The 27,823-nt window shown below is 43.1% G+C and overlaps 1 protein-coding gene across 1 annotated transcript in view; it reads right to left on the minus strand.

Annotated features, from left to right (window-relative positions):
• The window catches only part of LOC115619110 (transcription factor RFX3-like), a 165,545-nt gene extending 138,334 nt beyond the window's left edge, over positions 1–27,211 (minus strand). The window contains exon 1 of the mRNA XM_030511155.1: positions 27,094–27,211. The gene's annotated coding sequence lies outside the window, so the exon portion shown is untranslated. The remainder of the gene's footprint in view (positions 1–27,093) is intronic.
• Between the last annotated feature and the right edge of the window lie 612 nt (positions 27,212–27,823).

Here is a 27,823-nt window from a genome sequence, read left to right on the forward strand (position 1 = left end):
ACCAAGATGTTCTATCACTTCCCCTCTTCCACTAGACAAGGGGAGAAAAAAAATCTAACGAAAAGCTCATGGTTGAGATAAGGACAGGGAGATCACTCACCAATTACTGTCCAATAACTTTTGACTTTTCTACCTCCTCCCCCTGAGCAGTGCAGGAGGACAGGGTTGCAGTCAGTTCATCACGTCTCTGCCGCTCCTTCCTCCTCACTTTTCCCCTGCTCCAGTGGGGTCCCACCCATGGGAGACAGTCCTTCACGACCTCCTCCAACATGGGTCCTTCCCACAGGCTGCAGTTCTTCAAGAACTGCTCTATCAGGGTGCAGTCCTTCAGGAATGGACTGCTACAGCGTGGGTCTGCCATGGGACCACAGATCCTGCCAGAAAACCTGCTCCAGTGTGGGCTCCTCTCCACAGGGCCACAGATTCCTGCCAGAAGCTTGCTCCAGTGCAGGCTCTCCACAGGGTCACAGCCCCCTTCAGGGCACATCCACCTGCTCAAGCGTGGGGTCCTCCACAGGCTGCAGGTGGATATCTGCTATACTGTGGACATCCATGGACTGCAGGGTCACAGCCTGCCTCACCATGATCTTCACCACAGGCTGCAGAGGAATCTTTGCTCCAGTGCCTGGAGCACCCCCTCCTTCCCTGACCTTGGTGTCTGCATAGTTGTTTTTCTCATATATTTTCACTCCTCTCTCCCAGCTGCTGTTGCACAGCAGTTTTTTCCCCTTCTTAAATACATTATCACAGAGGTGGTACCAACGTTGCTTCCTGGCTCGGCTTTGGCCAACGGTGGATCCATCTTGGAGCCAGCTGGAATTGGCTCTGTTGGACATGGGGGAAACTTCTGGCATCTTCTCACAGAAGACACCCCTGTAGGCCCCCCCACTACCAAACCCTTGACACACAAACCCAACACAGCAATAGAAAACTAACTTGCTTTCTACCCAAAATGGAGCCTCTCTCTCTGAGAATTCCCCCTGCGCAAACTACAAATCTGGAGAGGGACTTTTTACAAGGACATGTAGTGACAGGCCAAGGGGCAATGGCTTTAAACTGACAGGGGAGATTTAGAATAGACATTAGGAAAAAATTCTTCACTGTGAGGGTGGTGAGACACTGGAACGGATTGAACAGAGAAGCTGTGGCGCTGCTGTTGCAGATTATCTTAAGTTTTACTGAATCTTTCTGTTTTGTGTTTATGAAATAGTTACCTACAGGAACATCTTGATTTAAGAAGTTAGCCTTTATGTTATCATGGGTTGCTGTGTTACTTGAAATCAGACACTGTGTTACTTGAAGCCCCTGTTCTCTGTGACACGTTAGCCTTAGTCCTTACTCTCTAGAGCATAACCAAAGCACCTAGGGTCTAGTGTACATAGGATGAGTTATTTGACAACCTGGCAAGGTAGAAATCTAGCCAGCCAACTTGGCAAAAAAACTTACTTTTCAGGTGACCTGAAGTAAACTGCCTTCATTATAATACTAAAAACCACACCCACAGACCGAGAAGACCCTTCCCCCGCGCAAGCGTAATAACAGAAGAGAATGACACTGCAGATATTATAATTGTATGCAAATCACTAACCAATCATTGTAACTGGGAGTGTACTATCTTGTAATTTTTGTGTATAAATGTAATGATGAAATCGGCATTGGGTGTGCTTGATTTGTGTAAATTCCACCTAGCACCCAGCACTGCAATAAAGAAGTGTCTGCTGCTTAATGCTACATTGGTATTAAGGAGTTTTATTCTCCCGACTTTCGGTGACACTGCCCCATCCCTGGCAGTGTTCAAGGCCAGGTTGGATGGGGCTTGAAGCAACCTGGTCTAGTGGAAGGTGTCCCTGCCCATGGCAGGGGGGGTGGAACTAAATGAGATTTAAGGTCCCTTCCAACCCAAACCATTCTACGATTCTATGATCTCCTAGACAAGTCATTGGACCCTCGTGAGGAGCACCTGGCTGACTCGACTCCATGATGCAGACTGCCTTCAAAGCAAGACTTTTTGTCCATTGTAGATTTCAAGGCCCCACTCCTGGGAGCTGGTTTGCTAAGCACCGTACTGATACTATTTTTAATTATTTTTATATACACACATGCATATAGGTAATTAATCGTAAGTGTATTTGCTGCTTATTATCTGCTTATGCAGATATTTTTTAAAAAATTAATACGCTTAATCTGTCCTTTCAAGGTAAAGGTGATGTTTTAAGGAGTGAGAAAACAACTGCTTTTCAATAGAAACCTGTGCTATGCACAGATATATGGAAATGTTTCCATCAATATGTGATTTTGTTGAAGAAAACAATGCAAGTGTATCACCTATAGAAACTCTCGTATGTGTGCACTTTAAAATTTTGGAAACAGAATTTTCTAACCTGTTTAAAAGTCTTCCAAATGAAGAATTCCAGTAGGTTTTGAACCGATTTGTTAAAACTATAAAATTGTAACACCTTTTTAAGAATTTCCAAGAACAACTGATTGACATCAGGGAAGATGGAAATTTGCTAGCCAAATGTACTGGTTTAGTCTGGGATAGAGTTAATTTTATTCATAGAAGCTGGTATGGGGCTATGTTTTGGATTTGTGACTTAATGTTGATAACACACTGATGCTTTAACCATTACCGAAGCCAATGCTTACACAGCGTCGAGGCCTTTTCTGCTTCTCACACCACCACATCGGCGCGTAGGCTGGGGGTGCACAAGAAGTTGGGAGGGGACACAGCTGGGACAGCTGACCCAACTGACCAAAGAGATATTCCAGACCATATGATGTCCTGCTCAGCAATAAAAGCTGTGGGGAAGAAGGAGGAAGAGGGGATGGTTGGAGTTATGACACTTGTCTTCCCAAGGAACTGTTACGTATGATGAAGCCTTGCTTTCCTGGAAAATCACTAAACATATGCCTGCCAATGGGAATTAGTGAATGAATTCCTAGTTTTCCTTTGCTTGTATGCGCAGGTTTTGCTTTACCTATTAAACTGTCCTTATTTTAAGCCATGAGTTTTCTCACCCTGTCCTGGTTTCAGCTGAGATAGAGTTATTTTTCTTCCTAGTAGCTGGTGCAGTGCTGTGTTTTGGCTTTAGTCTGAGAACAATGCTGATAACACACCGATGGTTTAGTTATCAATAAGTAGTGCTTAACCTGATTGAGGACTTTTCATTCTCTCATGCTCTGCCAGTGAGGAGGGGCACAAGAAGCCGGGAGGAAGCAGAGACAGGACACCTGACCCAAACTAGCCAAAGGGATATTCCATACCACAGCACGTCATGCCCAGTATATAAACTGGGCAGACCAGAAGGGATGGATCACTGTTCAGGTCAGGCTGGGTACTGGTCAGCAGGCGGTGAGCAACTGTATTGGGCATCACTTGGGTTTTTCTGAAATTTCATTTCTTTTTTTTTTTGTGCGCTTGCAGCCCAGAAAGCCAACTGTATACTTGGCTGCATCAAAAGGAGCATGTCCAGCAGGTCGAAGGAGCAGCCTTCCAGTATCTGAAAAGGGCCTACAAGGATGCCAGAGAGGGACTTCATCAGGGACTGTAGTGATAGGACAAGGGGTTATGGGTTCAAACTTAAACAGGGGAAGTTCAGGTTAGATAAAAGGAAGAAGTTCTTTACTGTGAGGGTGGTAAGGCACTGGAACAGGTTGCCCAAAGAAGTGGTAAATGCTCCATGCCTGGCAATGTTCAAGGCCAGGTTGGACAGAGCCTTGGGCAACATGGTCTAGTGTGAGGTGTCCCTGCCCGTGGCAGGGGGGTTGGAACTAGGTGATCTTAAGGTCCTTTCCAAACCTAACCATTCTATGATTCTAGGATCCTGCCCCTCTACTCTGCTCTCATGAGACCCCACTTGGAGGACTGTGTACAGTTCTGGTGTCCTCAACATAAGAAGGACATGGAACTGTGTCCTGGGTTCAGCTATAGCAGTCATTTTTCTCCTTCTTAGTAGCTGGTGCAGTGCTCTGTTTTTGACTTTCAGCCTGGGAACAACACTGATAACACCAATGTTTTTAGTTGTTGCTAAGTAACGTTTACTCCGACCAAGGACTTTCTCAGTCTCATGCTTTGCCAGGGAGGAGGGGAAGCCGGGAGGAAGCAGAGACAGGACACCTGACCCAAAGTGGCCAAAGGGGTATTCCATACCATGGCACGTCATGCCCACTATATAAACCAGGGGGAGTTACCCGGAAGGCCCAGATCACTGCTCAGGTCGGGCTGGGTATCGGTCGGCGGGTGGTGAGCAATTGTATCCTCTCCCCTTGTTATTTCCCTTATCATTATTATTAGTGGCAGTAATAGTGGTTTTGTATTATACCTTAGTTACAGGACCACTCTTATCTCATCCAATGGGAGTTACATTCTTCCAATTCTCCCCATCCCTCCAGGAGCAGGGGGAGGAGGAAGGGGGGGAGTGAGCGAGCGACTGCGTGGTTCCGAGTTACCGGCTGGGCTTAAACCACAACAAGCTGTTAGAGCAAGTCCAGAGGAGGACCACAAGGATGATAAGGGGGCTGGAGCACCTCCCATATGAAGACAGGGTAAAAAAGTTGGGGCTGTTCAGCCTGGAAAAGAGAAGGCTGTGTGGAGACCTCATAGCAGCCTTCCAATATCTGAAGGGGGCCTACAAGGATGCCAGAGAGGGACTCTTCATCAGGGATTGTAGTGTTATGACAAGGAATAATGGGTTTAAACTGAAACAGGGGAAGTTCAGGTCAGATACAAGGAAGAAGTTCTTTATTGTGAGGGTGGTGAGGCACTGGAACAGTGTAAGAGGCTGTGTCGGGGAAAACAGCAGGATGTCTGGCTCAACATAGCTATGGCAGGAAGACCGACATTGCCAATACCACTGCCACAGCAGGATGTCTGTCTCCACATCAGTATGGCAGGAAAACCGACACTACCCCCACAGCAGATGTTTGTGAAGGCTATCTGTCTCCACATCACTCACCAATTTACACCTTGGTGCAGGATGTTTGCCTTATGGAACCACGGGGTGGGGGGGGAAGACCCCCTAGTGACAGTATTGGGCATGTGCACCACCACTGGGTGGAGGATGTGGTTGCAACTATATAAAAGAACGGCACCAACCAGCATAGAGAGGAAGAACATCTCCCCCCCCGGACTTGCAACTAATCGGACTGTCGGGACACCACATCTCCAGGGTGGTAGCTATCGCTATGAACTCTTTTATTTTTTCTCTTGCTTTCTTTCTTTTCTCTCTCTCTCTGGAATTTGTTGGTGGGCATTTGTTGGTGGGCAAATAAAGTTCCTTGGCGCTTGACTCCATTTTGAGTCTTAATTCTGTTCCCGAGAATACGAGTAAAACCATGCTCCAGCCTTTGACCGGTGTGTGACAAACAGGTTGCCCAAAGAAGTGGTAAATGCTCCATGCCTGGCAATGTTCAAGGCCAGGTTGGACAGAGTCTTGGGCAACATGGTCTAGTGTGAGGCATCCCTGCCCATGGCAGGGGGGTTGGAACTAGGTGATCTTAAGGTCTTTTCCAACCCTAACCATTCTATGATTCTATGATTATTATCAGTATTGTTATTGTTGGTATTATATTTTACATAATTTCAATTATTAAGCTGTTCTTATCTTAACCCACGGGTTTTACATTCTTCCCACTCTCCTCCCCATCCTGTCCGGAGTGGAGGGGGGGGTGAGCGAGCAGCTGCGTGGTACTTAGTTACCAGCTGGGTTTAAACCACAACAGTCTTTTTTGGCACCGAGCGTGGAGCACGAAGAGTTGAGATAATGACAGATCTGACCAGAGCATGTCAAAACAAATTTGTTGTAAGCATTCATTGTATTGTTTTAATAGTCGTTGGTGACAATGTTACCTCATTCGTTCTCAGAGTTCATGCGTGTATACTCACTGGTACGCTATGTAATACTGTTATTGTCATATGTGCTCCCTGTGGTGATGTTTATCCGTGGGGCTTGGGCTAAGGTTATCATTTTATTGTACTTTGTAGTGCTGTTATGATATGATAGAATTGCTGGTGATGAGACTAATCTGGTATGTGCACTCACCTTTGTGTCTTGGGAGCCATCTGTTGGGAACTATTAACAATTACACCTTTGGCCTTTTCTCCTCAGAGAGCCAACCCGTAACAGAAACATCTTCCTACAGTTTCTGTCCTTCCGTTTTGCCTTCGTTCCTTCCTTCCTTTCCCCTTTCCCCCTTCCCTCCTTCCAGTATCCTACTTCTCCTCCCGGATAATTACAGTAGTATCTGTCGGTGACAGGCACTGCAGCTACTTTAATCCCTGCAACAAGTAATGCAAACGCTCATACCCCAATGAAAAGCATGACAACCACTCAGTCCCCGGCAACGGGTGATACAACTGAACCAGAGAACCAACCCGTGTTGGTAGCAGTTGCCTCTATACACAAGAAATGGAAACAAAAAAACAACCCATTTAGTGGAGGAGGATGAAGCAGGGATGCCATCAGTCGGCGAGGCGGCAGCAGCAGCGACCGAGGTAAGTCCGGGGTTTGAGCTTTAGATCTGAGCTGTACAGGGAGTTTCCGAGCCCAGGGACACCCAAGCAACAACCCCGAGTCCAGTCCGACCCCGGCAGCTCTCAGCAGCCAATCAGGCGAGCAGGGGGCGGAGCCAGGAGCTTCCACGGGAGATTTAAATGGCTCTAAGGAATTTGGTGACCAGCATGCGGTGTGTCAGTTCGCGCAGGGAGGTCTCTGCAATCTGCAAGTAGGTCCATACCTTGGGGAAGTATTAAGTGCTCTAAGTCTCTGCCACAATGGTGTGCACTTGACTCAGAGCCAAAACCACCGTGTCTACTGAAGCAGCCCCTGAGAAGTCAGATGCTTGTAGTCAAACAGAGCTGGCAAGGAAAGAGCTATCAGTATAGGTGGTAGCCTGCGATGGACACCCAGATACTTCTGGGGAAAAGGCTAGCACCTGCACAAAGTGTGCACAGGTTGAGGACCTGTTGTGACAGGTAGCAGAGCTACAAGAGAGTGGATAGGCTGTACAGTATTAGAGGAGCTGAGGCTGAGATAGATACATGGCTTCACAACTAGTGGATACTACTGAGGCACCTTGGACCCTAGCAACCCACAAAAGCAGAGATCCAACTCGACATCTGCCCTCCAACATCTGGACCAATAACAGATACGATGCTTTGAAGGCTTTAGATATCCACGAGCAAGGCCCACAAGGAGATCCTGCACCATCAGTGCATGGTGGTTACCATAAAAAGAAACGTCGAGTAATTGTCATGGGCAACTCTCTGTTGAAGGGCACTGAGGCACACATCTGCCAGCCTGATAGGGAGTTACGAGAGGTATGCTGCCTACCAGGGGCTAGGATCTGTGATGTTGCTGAGAGGGTTCCCCAGCTTGTCAAGAGCACAGACTACTACCCCACTGTTACTTTTTCATGTGGGTACAAATGACACCGCAAGCCAAAAAACAGGTAGGATCAAGGAAGACTATAGAGCCCTGGTGAGGCAGGTGAAAAACATCGGTGCCCAAGTCATCTTCTCATCTATCCTACTGGTTAGAGAAATGGGGAAGGCCAGAAGAAGATGCTTAGTGCAGATCAATGACTGGCTCCATGGCTGGTGCCATCGAGAAGGTTTTGGCTTTTATGACAATGGGTCGTGCTTCATGTTAGGGAGGGATGGGATCCATCTGCCTAGAAGGGGCAAGAGAATCTTTGGCAGCAGGCTGGACAATTTGTTGAGATGGGCTTTAAACTGAAGGACTTGGGGGGTGGGGTCCAGAGTGGCAATGCTCATGCCATTGCTTCCTCCTGAGGGATAGCTCTTGCTAACCAGTTCAGTGACAGATGCTCCTTGACTGCCTCTCAAGATGAGGATCAAAGGGCTAGCCACATTAAGGGTGTTTATGGTAATGGTGAATCTTACAGCCCTTCTAGGGAACCTAGGTGTGAAATTACCTCTCTGAAGTGCCTGTATACAAACGCACATAGCATGGGAAATAAACAACATGAGCTGGAAATCTATGTGCAGTCGCAGGGCCATGATCTCATCGCAATTACTGAGACATGGTGGGATAGCTAACATGACTGGAATGTTGTCACAGACGGTTATGAGGCTTTTTAGAAAGGACAGGTTAGAGAGGCGAGGTGCTGGAGTTGCTCTTTATGTGAGAGAGCAATTGGAACATATCAAGTGCTACCCAGGGACAGACAAAGGAGTTGAGAGTCTGTGGGTGAGAATTAAGGGACAGGCCAATATGGGGGACACTGTTGTGGGTGTTTCCTATAGGCCGCCTGATCAGGAGGAGGAAGTTGATGAGGCTTTCTATGGGCAGCTGGAAATAGCCTCGCGGTCACAGGCCCTGGTTCTCCTGGGGGACTTCAACCCCCCTGATATTTGTTGGAGGGATAACATGGCCCAGCACACACAGTCCAGGAAGTTCCTTCAGATCACTGAAGATAACTTTTTGTTAGAAGTGATGGAGGACCTAATGAGGAAAGGTGTGTTGCTGGACCTTGTGCTTACAAACCTGGAAGGACTGGCTGAAAACAGAAAGTTTGGGGGCAGCCTTGGCTGTAGCAATCATGAGATGGTGGAAGTCAGGATCCTGCGTGGGGGAAGCACAACAGTAAGCAGGACTAGAACCCTAAACCTCTGGAGAGCTAACTTCAGCCTCTTCAAACACCTACTTAGAGGAATCACGTTGGATAGGGCTCTAGAAGAGAAGGGAGTCCAAGAGAGCCAGTCAATATTTAAGCACCACTTCCTCCAAGCCCAAGACCAGTGTCACCCCCATGATGAAGAAATCAGGCAAAGGGGGCAGGAGACCTGCATGGATGAGCAGGGAGCTCCTAGTAAATCTTAAACTCAAGAAAGAAATTTATGGGATGTGGAACAAGGGACAGGCCAAGTGGGAGGACTATAGGACCATCATCAGGGTATGCAGGGATGTGACAAGGAAGGCCAAGACCCACTTGGAATTGAGCCTGGCAAAGGACATCAAGGACAACAAGAAGGGCTTCTACAAGTATATCAGCAGCAAAAGGAAGATAAGGGAAAATGTGGGGCTGCTGATGAATACCAATACCCCTTTAAGGTATTAGAAGGCTGCTATAAGGTCTCCCTGGAGCTTTCTCTTCTCCATGTTGAACAAGCCCAACTGTCTCAGCTTGTCCTCACAGGGGATGTGCCCCAGCCCTCTGATCATCTTCATGGCTTCCTCTGGACTCGCTCCGAAAAGGTTCTTGTCCCTCTTTGCGCTGTTGCCCCCAGAGCTGAACACAGTACTCTAGGTGGGGTCTCACCAGAGTGGAGTAGAGGGGGAGAATCCTCTACCTCGACCTGCTGCTCATGCTCTAGGGATGCAGCCCAGGACATGGGGGGTTTCTGGTCTGCAAGTGCACACTGCCAGGTCATGTTGAGATTTTTGTCAACCAACACCCCCACATCCTTCTCTTAAACTAGATTTTGTTATTTTTATGTGTATATCACAAGATTAGCAATTAAGGACTGTATCTTTTCCTCTTGCTGAGTTGTATATGACAATTCAGGCAGAGAGATAATAGATGAGGTTAACAAATGCCTACAAAAACTTAATCAATCAACTTTCAATTAAAGATATCACAAAATTTAAAACACTAGGAACAGTTTAATTACATTTCAGATGTGAAAATAGAAGGGTGTAGAAAACCACTGCAGAACATGTTAAATAAGAAGAATGAAACAAGAAGGAAAAAAAGGTCTTTTTCAGGAAACATAGGAAGAACCCACTCTAGAATTAAAATAAGTAAATCCATAAGATGGGAGAAAAGACATAGAAAAAAAAAGCCAACAAAATTTTTTTACTTATATTAAACCAAACGTTTAGCTTCAATATCACTTCACCTAGCAACATGACAAAAGACGGTCAGAAATAAAATTTGAAAGAAATACTAATTCATCCACTATAGCTCGTTTTATATGCTTACAATCTTGTATAAGGATGTATTAACATATTTAAAATAGAAATTATGCAGTTTAAAATATTTCTTATGCATTTTCTACACAGCAAACAGCTCCGGAAGAAGTGCGTTCCGCAGCAGAGCAGAGGCTCGAGGCAGACAGCGGCGTACAGTTTTTCCTGAACCACAGAAACCTAGGAGAGCGCCGAGGCCCGCTGGGAGCTGGCGGCTAGCAAGAGGGAGGCTGACGTAGCGTGGGCGGGGCCAGGAGTAACGATGCCCCCCCACTCCCACAAAGGGCAACACTAGACGAACAGAGCGAGCAAATAGGGCATGGTGCGCCAGTTTGCGCGGAAGGGCGCCTCTTCGAAGGAGGGGCATTCTACTGACCGTCTGCACAGGTCGGGGCATTCATCCTACCTGACCCTCAAGGCTGAATGATGGGCACTCGTCGGAGAACAAATGCCGCAGTTCCACCGGAGGGGTCTGCACCATCTACGACGGTGGTGGCCGATGCCTTCACTCAAACGGAGCGGCTGCTGGGAGAGGCTGCAATGCAGACGTCGGGCTGCAGGAGGTGCCTGGAGCTTTCTCCTGGGGCAGGGACAGGCAGCAGACCTGCCTGCAGACGGTGTGCTCAGGTGAAGGACCTCCTGCAGCAGGTGGCTGAGCTGCAGGAGGCGATGAGGAGGCTGTGAGGAGACTGAATAGCAGCACAAAGGACTTCCAGCCAATAAGACGGCATTATCGGAGGCCCAACTGAAATGCCTCTATGTCAAAACACATAGCATGGGGAACGAGCAAGGGGAGTTAGAGGCGTGCGCATGCCTGAAGGGATATGACCTTATAGCATCACAGTGACATGGTGGGGTGCCTCCTATCACTGGAGTGTTGGAATGGAAGGATACAGGCTCTTCAGGAAGGACAGGCAGGGGAGATGAGGAGTGTCACCCTATGTGTCAATGACCACCTGGAGTGTGCAGAGCTCTGCCTGGGGATGGATGAGAAGCTGACTGTGAGTTTATGGGTCAGCATTAAAGGGAGGGCAGGGACAAGGGACATTACAGTGGGGGTCTACTACAGGCCACCAACCAGGAAGACCAAGTGGATGAGGCCCTCTATAGACAGATAGGGGCGGCCTCACATTCACAAGCCCTGGTCCTCATGGGGGACTTCAGCCACACTGATAATCTGTTGGAGGGACAACACAGCAGGGCACAAGCAATCCAGGAGGTTCCTGGAATGCATTGATTATAACTTCCTTCTCCAAGTGATAGAGGAACCAATGAGGAGAGGGGCTATGCTGGACCTTGTCCTCACCAAAAGGGAGGGGATGGTGGGGAATGTGAAGCTGGAGGGCAGCCTTGGATGCAGTGACCAAGAAATGGTGAAGTTTGAGATCCTTTGGGTGGTGAGGAGGGTGTGCAGCAAGCTTGCTACCCTGGACTTCAGGAGAGCAGGCTTTGGCCTCTTCAGGGATCTGCTTGGTGGAATGCCATGGAATAAAGCCCTGGAGGGAAGAGGGGCCCAAGAAAGCTGGTTAATATTCAAGAATCCCCTCCTCCAAGCTCAGGAGCGATGCATCCTGGCAAAGATGAAGTCAGGCAAGAATGCCAGGAGGCCTGCATGGGTGAACAAGGAGCTCCTGAACAAACTCCAGCATAAAAAGGAGGCCTACAGAGGGTGGAAGCAAGGATGGGGAGCTTGGGAAGAATATAGAGGAATAGAGCAGCCAGGGATCATCAGGTTAGGAAAGCTAAAGCCCTAACAGAACTCAGTCTGGCCAGGGACATTAAGGGCAACAAGAAAAACTTCTATAGGGACGTTTGGGATAAAAGGAAGACAAGGGGAAATGTGGGCCCCCTCTGGAAGGAAATGGGAGACCTGGTCACCCAGGACATGAAGGCTGAGGTATTCAATGACTTTTTTGCCTCGGTCTTCACAGTCAAGAGCTCCAGCCACACTGCCCAAGTCACAAAAGGCAAGGGCAGGGACTCAGAGAATGAAGAACCACCTGCTCTAGGAGAAGATCAGGTTAGAGATAATCTGAGGAACCTGAACATGCACAAGTCCATGGGACTTGATGAGATGGATCTGTGGGTCCTCAGGGAAGTGGCAGCTGTAGTTGCCAAGACACTATCCATCATATTTGAGAAGTTGTGGCACTCTGGTGAAATTCCTGCTGTCAGGAAAAGGGGATATGTAACCCCCATTTTTAAAAAGGGAAAAAAGGAAGACCCAGAGAACTACAGGCTGGTCAGTCTCACCTCAGTGCCTGACAAGACCATGGAGCAGATCCTCCTGGAAACTATGCTAAGGCACATGGACAATAAGGGGGTGATTGGTTACAGGCAACATGGCTTCACTAAGGGCAAATCATGCCTGACAAATTTTGTGGCCTTCTATGATGGGGCTACAGCTTTGGTGGATAACGGAAGAGCGAATGATGTCATCTACCTGGACCTGTGCAAGGCATTTGACACTGTCTGGCACAACATCTTTGTCTCTCAATTGGAGATGCATGGATTTGTCAGATGGACCACTCAGCAGATAAGGAATGGGCTGAATGGTCTCACTGAAAGAACTGTGATCAATGGCTCAATGTCCAAGTGGAGACCAGTGATGAGTGGCATTCCTCAGGGGTTGGTATGGGGACTGGCGCTGTTCAACATCTTTCTTGGCAACGTGGACAGTGGAATTGAGTGCACCCTCAGCAAGTCTGCTGATGACACCAAGCTGTGTATTGTGGTCAACACACTGGAGGGAAGGGATGCCATCCAGAGGGACCTTGACAGGATTGAGGTGGGCCAGTACAAACCTTATGAAGTTCAACAAGGCCAAGTGCAAGGTCCTGCATCTGGGTCACGGCAATACCAGGCATAAATATAGGTTGGGTAGAGAATGGATTGAGAGCAGCCCTGAGGAGAAGGACTTGGGGGTGTTGTTTGACAAAAAGCTCAACATAAGCTGGCAGTGGGCACTTGCAGCCTAGAAAGCCAACTGTATCCTGGGCTGCATCAAAAGAAAGGTAACCAGCGGGTCGAGGGAGGTGATTCTCCCCCTCTACTCTGCTCTTGTGAGACTCCACCTGGAGTACTGTGTTCAGCTCTGGGGTCCCCAATACTAGAGGGACGTGAACCTTTTCGGAGTGAGTCCAGAGGAAGCCATGAAGATGACCAGAGGGCTGGAGCACCTCTGCTATGGAGACAGGCTGAGAGAGCTGGGCTTGCTCAGCCTGGAGAAGAGAAGGCTCCGGGGAGACCTTCTAGCAGCCTTTCAGTACACCTAAAGGGTGCCTACAAGAAATCTGGAGAGGGACATGCCCCTAACAAGGGCATGTAGTGATAGCACAAGGGGGAATGGCTTTAAGAGAAAAGAGGGGAGATTTAGATTAGATATTAGGAAAAAAATTCTTCCCTGTGAGGGTGGTGAGACACTGGCACAGGTTGCCCAGAGAAGCTGTGGCTGCCCCATGCCTGGCAGTGTTCAAGGCCAGGTTGGACGGGGCTTTGGGCAACCTGGTCTAATGGAAGGTGTCTCTGCCCATAGTAGGGGGAGAGGATTAGATGATCTTCGAAGGTCCCTTCCAACCCAAACCATTCTATGATTCTTTGATTTTGTAAATAAATTCATAATAATTTTTAAAAGCCTATACTAACTTACCTTTAACAATAACACCCGTTCCATTTTTTTTTTTAAATGAACAATGATATAATAGTATAACTTAGTAGTATTTTACTAATATCTAAAATCACTGGGGTCTGTTTCAAGCAAGATTAAGTAAGAATTGGTTTTTGTATATATTTTATACAATATATATTATATAATATATTCTATATAAATATATATATCATCATAGTACCTAAATGCTACAACTATAGAAGCACAAACAAAAGCATACATTTAAATAATTAACTTCTAAATAATTTCTGGTGTAAAACCTCAAAAATAAGTCTTTGAACTCTCTGAAACCCACCTTACTATCTATATATTGAGTGTAGTAAAAAGATATAATGGGCTAACAGCAAGATTTTACTCAAGAAAAGGCTGCTACATCAAGCTTCCTATCTCTTTGGATTTAACATTACTAGCTGTTAACCACCTGTTATAATTTCAAATTTATGCCTGTAGGAAATCTGTTGAACATCTCATTACTGACAGAGACAGAACAATACCGGTACAATACAATACCTATGCAAAACTTGAAGCCATATGATAAATGCATATTTAATTTGGATCACATCTTTCATTTTATTGTGGCAGTAAGCAGTGTTGGGAAATGTAGTAAAAAGATCAGAAATTACTAAGAAAATAATAAAATAGCTGAGATATTAGCCAAATATATTTCAGAATGAATTTGATCTTTTACTTATAAATAAATAGACTACACTGACAACTGCATGGCTACCAAATTTAAAAGATCTCACTCAAACTAGATCAAAATTATTAAATCAGTTATCTGTCCATAAAGAAAGATTTTATGTCTCCTTATAGTGGCTGTTGGATCATTTAAAATTTGTTTCTTATAGTTTTTGTACCTTGTCTAGCTGGGATCGAGTTTATTTTCTTCATAGCAGCCCATATGGGTTTTAAAACATAGAAATTAGACCTAAATACACCAAGAATGCAGATAAACTGTAGATTTAAGTGTGTCTGGCAAGTCCTAGTTCCGTCCAAGTATATGCTGGCTGTTTACTGACTTCATGTTAAGACAACTTCTGGCTTCAATAGATTTGCTGGACCAGATGACTGAGGATCATTAACATTGGGGTGTGCTGTGGATATTTATTTTTTTTATGTTCCAACTGACTTGTAAAGATTGAAATTAATTTAACCAGTTCATTCAGAATACAACTAATAGAATTAACAGTTTCTTCATCTCTTTATAGAACGTCACTATATAGAACATCTCTCATATCACTTACTAGGGGATCAAATATTCAACTTGCAATAGAACTCTATTCTTTTTAGTGCTCATCTCCAATGTATAAACAATAACTACTGATATTCCTTTCCATATATTTTAACAGCTAATGTTATGAATTTCACTTTTTCTAAAGGAATTGCAAATCTCTATAGTAGATAAAACATTTTATTCCTCAATTCTAAGATTCCTTGTGCTAGGCAGACCAAAATCTTACTTTTGAAAGGAATGCTGGTCTATGCAGTGAAGACACTTGTCTAAGAATCTGGAGATTTAAATTCAGCACCCTAATTTCCCAGTCTTCCTTTCATGACCTTGATTAAGTCACTCTGCTTGCCCATGTTTCCCATCTATAAAACTGAGAAAATTGTAATTCTCAGCATTGCAGGCATAAGAGGAGCTACACTAAAGTCTCTGAACTGCTGAGATGCAATGGTAAAAGGATAATAGTACACAGTACATTAAATAGATTAGTACTCTGATTTCTGTGCCTGAAAGCACAGACTGAAACAAATAAACTGTCAGAACTCATTACCTGTCCACATATGCTCTGGTTAATAGTTAGTTTAAGCCCAGCCGGCAACTCAGAACCATGCAGCTGCTTGCTCACTCCCCCCCTCCCCCACTCCCAGAGGGATGGGATGGAGAATCGAAAGAATGTAAATCCCACAGGTTGAGACAAGAACAGTCCAGTAACTAAGGTACCATACAAAACTACTACTACTACCACCAATAATAAGGGAAATAACAAGGGGAGAGAATATAAAACCAAAAGGGGAAAAGGAAAAGAAAACAATAAACACAAGTGATGCACAATACAATTGCTCACCACCCACCGACTGATACCCAGCCCGACCCGAGCAGTGATCTGGGCCTTCAGGGTAACTCCCCCCACTTTATATAGTGGGCATGACATGCTGTGGTATGGAATACCCCTTTGGCTAGTTTGGGTCAGGTGTCCTGTCTCTGCTTCCTCCTGGCTTCTTGTGCCCCTCCTCACTGGCAGAGCATGAGACTGAAAAGTCCTTGATCAGGGTAAACATTACTTAGCAACAACTAAAAACATTGGTGTGTTATCAGCACTATTCTCAGACTAAAGTAAAAAACACAGCACTGCACCAGCTAATAAGAAGGAGAAAAATGACTGCTACAGCTGACCCCAGGACAGAGTGATAAATCAAACCCCATATGTCTTGTCACTTAACCCCAAACAGCCTTATGTTGGATACGAAACACCAATAGAAATTATCTAAATTTACACTTAGGCATCCATTTTTTTTAGAATAACTCAGCACAAGATGATCATTATTGAACTGTAGATCATTTAGTAAGATAAACCATAAAAGGTAGTATTGATGCCAAAGACTGACTTTTCTCAGGGCTGAATAACAACCTTGATCCTCCTGGTGCCAAGGGACTCAGGCACCAGGATGAAGGCTACATCAGAATAAATCTTGTAAGGAGTACCGCAGTCTTGCTAGTAGTAGGTGTTTGTTCACTGCACTGTTATGTTTGTACCTTGAGGAAACTTTATCAATAGTTCCCTAAGAAAGGATTCTTTTCCACTTGCTAAGAAACATTGATTTACTTTTGTTGCTTTTAATAAAGAGGTATGAAGTCCAATTTCTGTTGCAGGATCCAAAATCAGTATTGTTTACCAAAAGACTGAGGATCCATAGAGCCCAGTGCACTTTTAGCAGAAGGAAATGGAGGAAATAGAGAACATTTTAAAGACAAGTGACTTCACATATACCTGTCATGGTTTAAAACCAGCTGGTAACTCAGCACCACACAGCCGCTTGCTCACACCCCCCCATTCCCCCCCTCCCCAGGCAGGATGGGGAGGAAAATCAAAAGAATGTAAACCCCACAGGTTAACAAAAGAACAGTTTAGTAATTGAAATAAAGAAAAATATAGTGATAATAGAATCACAGAATAGTTAGGGCTGGAAAGGACCTCAAGATCATCTAGTTCCAACCCCCTTGCCATGGGCAGGGACACCTCACACTAGACCATGTCGCCCAAGGCTCCGTCCAACCTGGCCTTGAACACTGCCAGGGATGGAACATTCACAACTTCCTTGGGCAACCCATTCCAGTGCCTCACCACCCTCACTGTAAAGAACTTCTTCCTTTTATCTAACCTGAACTTCCCCTGTTTAAGTTTGAACCCATAACCCCTTGTCCTATCACTACAGTCCCTGATGAAGTCCCTCTCTGGCATCCTTGTAGGCCCCCTTCAGATACTGGAAGGCTGCTATGAGGTCACCACGCAGCCTTCTCTTCTCCAGGCTGAACAGCCCCAACTTTCTCAGCCTGTCTTTGTATGGGAGGTGCTCCAGCCCCCTTATCCTTGTGGCCCTCCTCTGGACTTGCTCCAACAGCTCCATGTCCTTCTTATGTTGAGGACACCAGAACTGTATGCAGTATTCCAAGTGGGTTCTCACCAGAGCAGAGTAGAGGGGCAAGACCAACAAAACATAAGTACTGGATTTATGTGGCAAGGTACTGTAGTTGGAGTGGTGGTGGTGGGGGTGGTGTGTGTTGATACCCTGCTTCCTGACATCCTGCCCATTGACTGATATTGGCAGCATAGGCATAGGCTTAAATTATAGGTTTAAACTAACAATAGTGTGTGTGACTTTAACATAGTAAAATAGAGTGAACTGTTCTAACTTGCTAACACATAGAGAGAAAGGAATGTCCATCTGACGGGGGAAGGAACATCACGGGATTGATAACAACTAAGGAGACAGTAAATAAGACCAAGGATGCTAGCTTTCAAGATAACAGTGGTGCCCAATGTGGAGAGAGACTGGACAGAACAGAAGCAAGGACATACCAACTGCTAACTCAGCACTAGGACCTTGTGAGCACTGAGGCCATTCAGTAAATACAGTGAGGAAGACTATCTACGACCACCAGAGACCCCCACTCAGCAAGAAAGCGCATGCGTAATTAGAATGAACATATTATAATTAGTTCCTGGGAATCTCATGAATATGTAAATAGTTTCCTGGAAAATCTGTGAATATGCATGAGTATGCTAAATATATAGCTGTTGCCAGCAAGTAACGGGTGCACTCACCTTTGCGAAAGTATTCGCATGTGCGCCTAGCACTGCAATAAAGAATGCTGCTTTCTAAAACTCTAAATTGAGTCTTAGAGAGTTTCTCCGACTGACTTTTATGGTAACATAGGCAGGATGCAACCCACATTATTCATGTAAAGTATGCTTCTCTCAAATCACACTACCATTGGTGGAGCCAAGGGGAGGCACAACTCTTATCCATGCTCAAAAGGCATTTACACAATTAGCAGTTGCTGCCAGGTGACCAGGCCCCTTGCAGTCCGCCAGAATCATGTCATCACTTATGATCCTGTGTTTACTAATAGTGATTGGATGACTCACCGTATGGGCACATCATTGCTCATCTTTCTTACTGCCTCAATAAAGCTTTGTTTTATAACGTGTTGTAAGACTCTATTAGCGTTCAGACTACAAGGGGCTGAACAGGTCACAGGCAGCCTTTGTGAAGAAAGATCAGGGGCTGTCCCTGGGCCTAACAGAGGTGGTTCTGGCAAGATCCATAACAGCCCCACCACTGATCAAAGCTGAGCCAGTCAGTGAAGCTGCTAGTGCCTCTGTGATAACATATTTAAGAAAGGATAAAAACATTGTGCAGTGGGGGGGGGGGGGGAATATGCTGTTGGCAGGAACTGCAGGAGCCCATGCAGAAGCAGGTTTTCAGGCAGGAACTGTGGCCCATGGGGAGGGAAATACTTGTACTGGTTTTGGCTGGGATGGTCTAGCTATTGCTGAACAGTGCTTACATAGCGCCAAGGCCTTCTCTGTTTCTCCCACTGCTCTGCCAGCAAGTAAGCTGGGGATGTACAAGAAGTTCAGAGAGGACACAGCCAGGACAGCTGACCCCAGCTGACCAAAGGGATATTCCATGTATAGTAAAAATACCTTTAAAAAATGATGGGCTATGAATATGAACAGCTATGTTATAAAAGGTGTTTTCTATAGTTTGTCTTCTTAAAATTTCTGCTTTTTACTTACTTTCCATTACTCAAAAAAACAAAACCCAAAACACGCCCCCAAAAAACCATCACAGATTTTAACCTCTAAATTGCAAACCTTCAATTTCTAAGTCTTAGATTTTCTCTCTTCCGTCTTTACTTAATCAACTTTCCTCTAAACTCTCCAGTTTCAGTGGTAGTTGCTAGTTTACTACACTAATACCTCCTTTATTGCAAAAATATCTGAATTGATAGTCTAATGACATCACACTAATTCAGAAGGTTGTTCATACAAGTACTTAACTCCCACTTAAATTAACTGAATAGACAGACCTAAACTTACTGACAGACCTAAATACCTGCTTCAAATATGCTTTATAAATGCTTTTTAAGTCCCCAGTTTAGAAAAATTTGCCACAAATATGATTATTCAAATATAAACATAAACATTTCTTTTACTGACTATATCATCTTCACCTACTAATATGCTTTGCAGTGAGAATTCTAATGTTAGTAATATCACAGACCACCACATTCTGAAATGGACTGAGTACAAAGGTACTATTCACAGTTTGACTGAAGCTACCCATTTAACAAAGACTTTTTCAGAATGCAACACTAAAACATCCCAAATCAAATGAGTAACATTATTTATATTTCCATACAATGTTCTTGTTCTATGCCATGAAGGTAGAACTATTGCTTTTATTAACTGAAACTGTATGTTTTAAGCTGTTAGGGCAGTGCTCTGCTATTCAGAAAAAATGGTGCCATTTTACTGAAATATAACATGTCACAAAGAATTAAATTTGGCTTTTTATTATAGTTTTTGGCCTTTGGCAGAACTATATTTTAACTGCTCTAAAAGCAGATACAAGAAATGAAGAAGGGTATTAATCTAATTTAGACTTAAGATTTTAATAGCATTAAAAAACCCAAACAAACTTGAATGTAGTTGTACAAAAAGTAATGCATTTTACTATTTGTGAGAGAATTTCTGTATCTTATTCCATCTCCATATCACCTACCTACCCACATTTTCTACCTTTTTCACACCTTTAACATGAAGGATTTGAAAGGTAAAACACTGACAGACTGGTATGACAGAGTAAATTTGTCCATCAGTCGGTTTTATACAAATCTTCACAAGAATTTCACAAACCTCTGTAAAAGGTTAGAGTTTGATTTAAAACAGTCAATTTTCTCATGTTTAGCAGATTTTTTTATCAATATAGTATTTTATATCAGCATTCATCTCCAAAGTTATAAAAATTCTCTCAGAATATGTTAGCTGAACCAAGAGAAGATAGAAAAAATAAAAATAATGAAACATTGACCATGTTTATTTTGGAACATAAAAACTGTCTACATGAGATTAGCTGATACTGCAAGCTTCACATAGACATGAGAACCCCTACAGTAGGCAATTATGGAATAACCTCTTCAGTGGAGGTCTCTAACTCCATTAGCTTGACTTGTATGCCAAAGATTTTCATTTTCTTCAAAACTGTTTGTTTGTTTACTTGTTTAGCAGGTGACTTTTAGGAAGCCCTACAATGGATTAACTTACAAGATAAATTGAAACTTACAAATCACCTTAAGCAAGCATTGTCTTACTTAATGCTCCATTTAATGATTCTTTATCTTCTGTTTTGCCTCATAGTACTATGCCCCCAAAAAAAAAAGAAAATGGGGAAAAAAAAACCAAAACAAAAACAAAAAACCCCACACAACACTCCCCCCCTCAAAAAAAACCAAAACAAACCCCAAACCAAAAAAACCCAAAAACACAAAACCAAACAAACAAAAAATAAAAAACCCAAACCAAAACACCCCCACACACACACCGCCCCCCCAAAACATGACAGCCACTCTCATTCTAAACATCTTTATTAGTTTTGTTACCAGAAGCATTCTGAAGTAACTTCATTTTACAAGGGGCTTCCTATTTTTGAGGGACAAAAAGTTCCTTAAATTCAAACTACTTTATTATGAAAAGAAAACCATGACAACTGTTTGTACTCTTCCTTTATTATTACATCCAACACGGTCGCTTTTAGAAATTCAATCTACTACTGTTGCTAGGAGTCAGTTGCTGTGCAACCTAAAAGGTATGTGGTGCTTTCAGGTTAAGAAGCATTAATAAATCTGTAGGCCTACTTATACATTTCTGACCAATTAGCTTAGAGTTTAAAACTCTTCTCAAATAGTCACCACATACCTCCAGATATCTTTCTTTAAAAGGGTTATACTAACAGATCTTAACAATTGCACTGTTTTTTTGATGACATAGAATTAATTTTCTTCATAGCAGCTTGTATGGTCCTGTGTTTTGGATTTGCAACTAAAACAGTGTTGATAACACGTTCATGTTCTAGCTACTGTTTAAGAGTGCTTATGCAGCATCAAGGCCTTTTCTGTTTCTTACACTGACCCGCCAGCAAGTAGGCTGGAGGTACACAAATTTGGGAGGGGACACAGCTGGGACAGTTGACCCCAACTGACCAAAGGGATATTCCATACTATATGACATGACACTCAGAAATAAAAGCTGGGGGGAAGAAGGAAGAAGGGGGGAATGTTCAAAGTTATGGCACTTGTCTTCCCAAGGAACCGTTACGCACAATGAAGCCCTGCTTTCCAGGGAACAGCTAAACAGCTGCCTGCAAACGGGAAGTAGAATGAATTCCTAATTTTACTTTGCTGGCACACACAAGCAAATATTTAATATTAAAGCAGAAAAACTAAAGAAGTACATATTACCTTCACTACATTCTAACTGAAAGCAAACAACAAAGTTTTCCTCTAATTTGTCATTTAGGAGGACAATTAAAAAACTTAAACACCAAGAAACCTCAAAATTAATGTTTCAACAGCTAAAACAGCTACACAACATGCTCTGTAGAAATACTTTATTTTATGCTCACAAAGAACAAGATAAAGCTCTATATTATGGACCATAAATTAACAACCAAAAAAATACCTTAAGAACAGCAGCATGATGCTTCATATTTACTTTTTATATTTATATATACCAAATGGATCTTTAAGTTGACTCTAAGATGTTTCTGTCAAACTACATTCTTTTGGTTTTGCTCATTATTTTCAATCATAAAAATTCTGCAGGCCAAATTAGATATCTACAAATGCCTCTACAGGATTAATATTTTAGCAAATCTACGAGAGAAGGGATAAGAAACGGCACACAGAAGTGAACAATATGGTTTTTCTCCTTTAAGTTGGTCTATAATAGCATGATTAATGACATCTGGCTTATGGCTTTTGCCATAAAATGTATCCATATTACAATAGATGGAGTATAGGGTGTGGACACTTGTTTATTGGCCAGATGTCTATTGCCAAATGGAATATATAACACCTGGGAACTGACTGCCTTTTCTTCAATAGTAGCATAAATTTAGTCTTACCTTTCCCCATATAATTATTCTGATGAAATCTGTGTTTTTGAAACCTCTACACCTCTTTCAAATAAGATGAAGGGCAGTATCACAGAAACTGTATAAAAAAGAACAAAAAGATGTCTCAAAAGTTATCAGAAAGGCTAAAATAACTAGTCTATACAATGCCTAGTGTGTGCACCTCAAAACATTTCATACTACTGGTGGAGACCAGTGATGAGTGGCATTCCTCAGGGGTCAGTATTGGGACCGGCACTGTTTAACATCTTTGTCAAGATGCACCCTCAACAAGTTTGCCAACAAAACCAAGTTATGTGGTGCGGTCAACACTCTGGAGGGAAGGGATGTCATCTGTGGGACCTTGACACACTTGAGAGGTGGGCCAGCGCAAACCTCATGAAGTTCAACCAAGCCAAGTGCAAGGTCCTACACCTGGGTCAGGGCAATCCCAGGCACAGCTACAGGTTGGGCAGAGAAGTGATTCAGAGCAGCCCTGCAGAGAAGGACTTGGGGGTGTTGGTCAATGGGAAACTGAACATGAGCTGGCAGTGTGCGCTCGTAGCCGAGAAAGCCAACTGTATCCTGGGCTTCATCAAAAGAAGCGTGACCAGCAGGTCGAAGGAGGCGATCCTGCCCCTCTATTCTGCTCTCGTGAGACCCCACCTGGAGTACTGTGTACAGTTCTGGGGCCCCCAACACAAGACGGAGGGCCGTGAAGATGACCAGAGGGCTGGAGCACCCCTCCAATGGAAACAGGCTGAGAGAGGTTGTTCAGCCTGGAAAAGAGAAGGCTCCAGGGAGACCTTCTAGCAGCCTTCCAGTACCTAAAGGGGGCCTGCAAGAAATCTGGATAGGGGCTTTTTACAAGGGCAGGTAATGATAGAAGAAGGGGGAATGTTTTTAAACTGAAAGAGGGGAGATTTAGATTAGTAAAAATTCTTTGTTATGAGCCTGGTGAGACAGTGGAACAGGTTTCCCAAAGCAGCTGTGGCTGCCCCAACCGTGGAAGTGTTCAAGGACAGGTTGGGCTTTGAGCAACCTGGTCTAGCAGAAGGTGTCCCTGCCCAAGGCAGGGGGGTTGGAACTAGATGATCTTTATGGTCCCTTCCAACCCAAACCATTCTATGATTCTATGATCTCCTGCACTTTTAGGATTTAGCCTTGTAAAGAACACAGTAACAATTCAGAGTCCAGAATCAAGCACCCATTTCCATAAACACAGGCAAAGAGATAAATATAGAGACTTTAAAAGTACAGTAATTGCTACTTTTAATTACTTTCAAGGACAGATCACTGCAACATTAAAAGCTACCCTATTGATTATGATCTCAAAAGTGGTGGAAAACAGCTTGGAAAACTGTATAAAAATATTATATCTACACAGCTACAGTTAGACATCTAGATATATTATATTGTAAAAATTGTTGTACTTAAAAGCTAGCTATTGATTGTCTGAACTATATTTTACAGCCTTGGTATTTGTCAGATCTAGTTTCTACTGAAAGCAAGTGTTTTCCTCTGTGTTGCTCAAGGATATACTAGAGGCAGGAGGGACTTCGGCAAAGAGCAGCTGCCAATGCTGTCCAACTTCAGTTGTTCCATAAGTAACCCTTTATTGGTACCATAAGATAGTCCCTTGAATGTAACTAAAGTAAATGAAACTTCCGCAGACATATAGGGGCTTTTATATAAAACCGGACAGAGCCTTGATCTGTTTGGTGAGACAGCTTGGTTGACTAAATATTCCCCACATGAAGAAATTCAACCAGAACCAGACTCTACTGAGATTAAACCAGCACTCCCCCCTCATCTGGTAGACTAGCATGCCTCTACAGTATAAATTATCCAAGTTCAATGCTCCCTTTAGTCTTTTCCACTCAAATCCCTTCTCCCTCCCTCACTCCTCAGCATCAAACTTTTAAGTACTTGATGCAAGTACGTAGAGCAGGCTTTGACACATATGCAGATGCTCACTCTATCTGAACAGCTGCTTCACATTTACACAATAAAGATCTACCCACAGTGAAATGGATATTGCCATCAACATTTATGATTTTTGATCATTTTTCCAGCATAAATATGTTTTAGTTTTGGTGTATCTTCACTAAATTTATTCTTTTTCTGGCTGGGCATAGTGTCAGTCACCCAGAACTTTCAGGAAAACTAACTTCTCTGCAATTCCAAGAATAGGGCATGTTAAAATAATAAATTAAAACCCCTCAATCACCTGTATTTAAATGTATACATATATATAAAATATATAACACATATTAACATAGATACTAAAAAAAAAAAAAACCCAACACGAAACACATACATAAATCAATCAGCTACACCAATACTAGGTTTTAGTAAATCCCTGATTTTTTTAATGGTAAAAAAGCGATGTTGAGCCAGGTACAGCAGCATTACTATATCAGAAAGGGGGCAGGCTTTAATATGTTCTGCAAAAAATCTAAGCAGATATCAACTAAACACACTTAGAGATAATTTCTAAATTATCTAAAAGATAAGTTTAAAACTCAGATTCTCCTACTTGACAGAAAGGCTAATTCCTCAACATTATTATTTTCACAATACGTTTGAAGATGTTTTAACCAATCTTCAGGTTGCTGGTGTGAAAAATAGATCCTGAACTGCTGAATGAGCGTTCTTCCTAGTAATTTGCAATTGGCTGAAGGAGTCTTCTTCAAAATAAATTTTAAATGTCAATTTTGTCTATATTGAGATGAAGCAGATAATGTTTACACTCCAAAAGAAAACCGATTAACAAAAGAGTAACTGTAGGCTATCCCTGCAGCTCAGCTGGATATACTTCAGAGATGTCTGATATACAATGCTTCCCAGCCTTGCCAAGTCCCACTACCCCCAAGTAAACTGTGAAACATTAAACCATGTGGAAGCAAAGCACCTAACAAGGAAAAGCAAAGAAAAGTGGATCGGAAACAATTCAGCAAAAAGGAACCATACTGTGGAGATTAATAAAGATTGAAAATGAGTGCCAGCAAATACAAGGAAAAAAAAATTATAAAATGTACACAGACAAAACTATCAGCAATAATAAAAAAGCAAAGTAGGACTAAAACATAAATTGCAAAAGCAAAGAAACTATTGACGCAAAAAAGATTTAAAGACTGATATTTTAACTTATCTAGAAACAAAATGAGCAAAATGTTCCAAGGATATTCTTTAGCTTCCCCCATTATCTGAATTCCAAATATACCTTTAAAAATCTAGTATCCTGTCTTCCATTTCAGAGACTTGCATCTGCATGTTATTAAATGGTAATTCTAAAAAATGAATCATTATTTTCCTAATACATTACTTTATAGTTAGTTCAAAATTAGGTTCAATTCAAAAGGACTGATAATGTGATAAAACAAAACAAAAAGGAATCACCGAAGATTAAAATATCCCTGGTTTGTGCCATGTAAGTATAGGTGTAAGAGGCAACTAAACATTTCATCATGGCACTAAATGTTAGAGAGAGAAATGAGAGTAAATCCAAGTAAAGTGATTATACAGGAAATACATATAGGATTTGTATTAAGAATCAGTGAGGAAAAAAACACTGGCTAAAGAGTTGTGAAGATCTAGACAGTTACACCGTTATCAGTGTTTTTCTTCTTTTAAGTTAATTTAAAAATAGGCTAAAACCCACATTAGGTACATTCTGTCATAATTTTTCTACATAGTGCTTATATTAGGTAGCAGAAAGAAACTATGTTCATAAGAAAGATAGCATGTACAAGAAGTTCACTTCCTAACACAGTATAAGCTAGGGTTAACAGACTATGAAACTATTTTAGAACATCTACTAAGATAATACAACTTGATACAGAAACTAAATGACAACAGGAAACCACATGAATCAACAATATGGCATGGTTGGACCACCTTAATTAAGAAAATATACCCAGGTAGATAGTTCTTTTTCCTATGGAACTATACATTAAAGACTTCTTTAGCTCCTCACAAACAATTTTTTTTTTTAAGTCAAACACACAGCATTATGTGTTCTAAATATGCACAATTCCTTTGAGTTTACTGAAAACTCAGTGGTTTCTATACTAGCAGGTTAAATTCTACAAGTAATATGAGCTGGAGTATTCAAAAAGGCTCTGAATCAGTGCATGGAAAATACAATCAAATATTCCATGTAGAACAATTATGTTTTTTAAATAAAATTAAAATGTTAGTTGATGAGAACATGAAGTTAGGTATTCAGAAGAACAGCCATACAATTAAATTTTAAAATTAAATTACACTTGCAACCAGATAGCTTGGTTTATGGAAATGACAGCTAATTGCACTGAAGGATTTTACATAGTACCAATTAGTCCTTCAATCTCTACTATTAACTACTAATCACACCTTCAAGACAGTTTTAAAGGATCTTTAATCCCTCTGCTATGCTACCCACTAGCCTTTCCTATTGATATACAAGATACTTTGGAACATTACAAGTACTGACTGCAGCATGTCAGATAAAAACTGCAGAAAAAAAAAATAAAATACCCTTCATAATAAACAACTACAGGGCAATTTACATCATTTCTTCCCCTTTGGAAATAATGTCTCTTCCCATATTATAACATGGGAAGGAAGAAAAGCTGAGAAAGAGAAAGCGCTCGAGACTTCTCCCTCCCCCCTCCCCCCTCCCCCTCAATCAGTAGTAAAGCCCAATGGAGTAGTCCCAGCCTGGATGCTGCAAGGAGGGAGGAGGTAAAGGTTGGGGTGGAGGGAAAGGAGAAGAAAGGGATAGAAAGGCGGGATTACAAGCCTGTACAGAACAGTTACATTCACCTGAACCGCGGAAAGCTGTGTTGTTGTTCTTGGTGATGGGTGTTGTAGATGACGATGAGGAAGGAGATGGAAGCCAGCGGAAGAGCGGTTGTTGTTGATGAGTAACAGTCACCAGAACTACGGTGACTGGTGCTTGATTCACAAAGCAACAGTTGCTATAACTCACAAAAGAGAGAGAGCAAGCGATAGAGGAGGAGGCAGTGGCCCAGCCGAAGAGACCCGGAAGAGGTAGGGCCTTCTGTATGACGGACAGCTTCTAGGGCCGGAGGGGAGGGAGGTGCGTTTCCTCAAGACGGGAAAAAAAAGAAGGTTGGGAGGGATATATTAACTCCACCTCGCTAAGGGCGTGCGGGGGAGCATTCTATCCCTAACAAGTAAAGTAGCATGATAATGGACTATTCATGGATGTAAGATTACACTACATCCGAGCAGGCAGGGAGGGAACCTATAATAGTGGCTGATTGTTCAAATGGATAGCAACCACCAGGCCAAATCCCGAATGGGAGGGAGGAGAGAAGAGGGGGTGTGGTCATATCAACATATCTGTCTCCTGCATAGATCATGCTCACTACCATCCTGACATCACATCCGATTAGTGACTAAGATAAAGGGGGATTTTGTGCAGGGATCTCCGTTCAGTGGCTTGCTTTGCTTTTCCACCCTGCTTGCATCCTGCTACTTGTGAGCAGTTTAGAGTGAACAGGAAGTTCTGCTTTGTGCTCACTGCTTC

This window comes from Strigops habroptila, chromosome W (assembly GCF_004027225.2).
Source record: "Strigops habroptila isolate Jane chromosome W, bStrHab1.2.pri, whole genome shotgun sequence".
NCBI lineage: Eukaryota > Metazoa > Chordata > Aves > Psittaciformes > Psittacidae > Strigops > Strigops habroptila.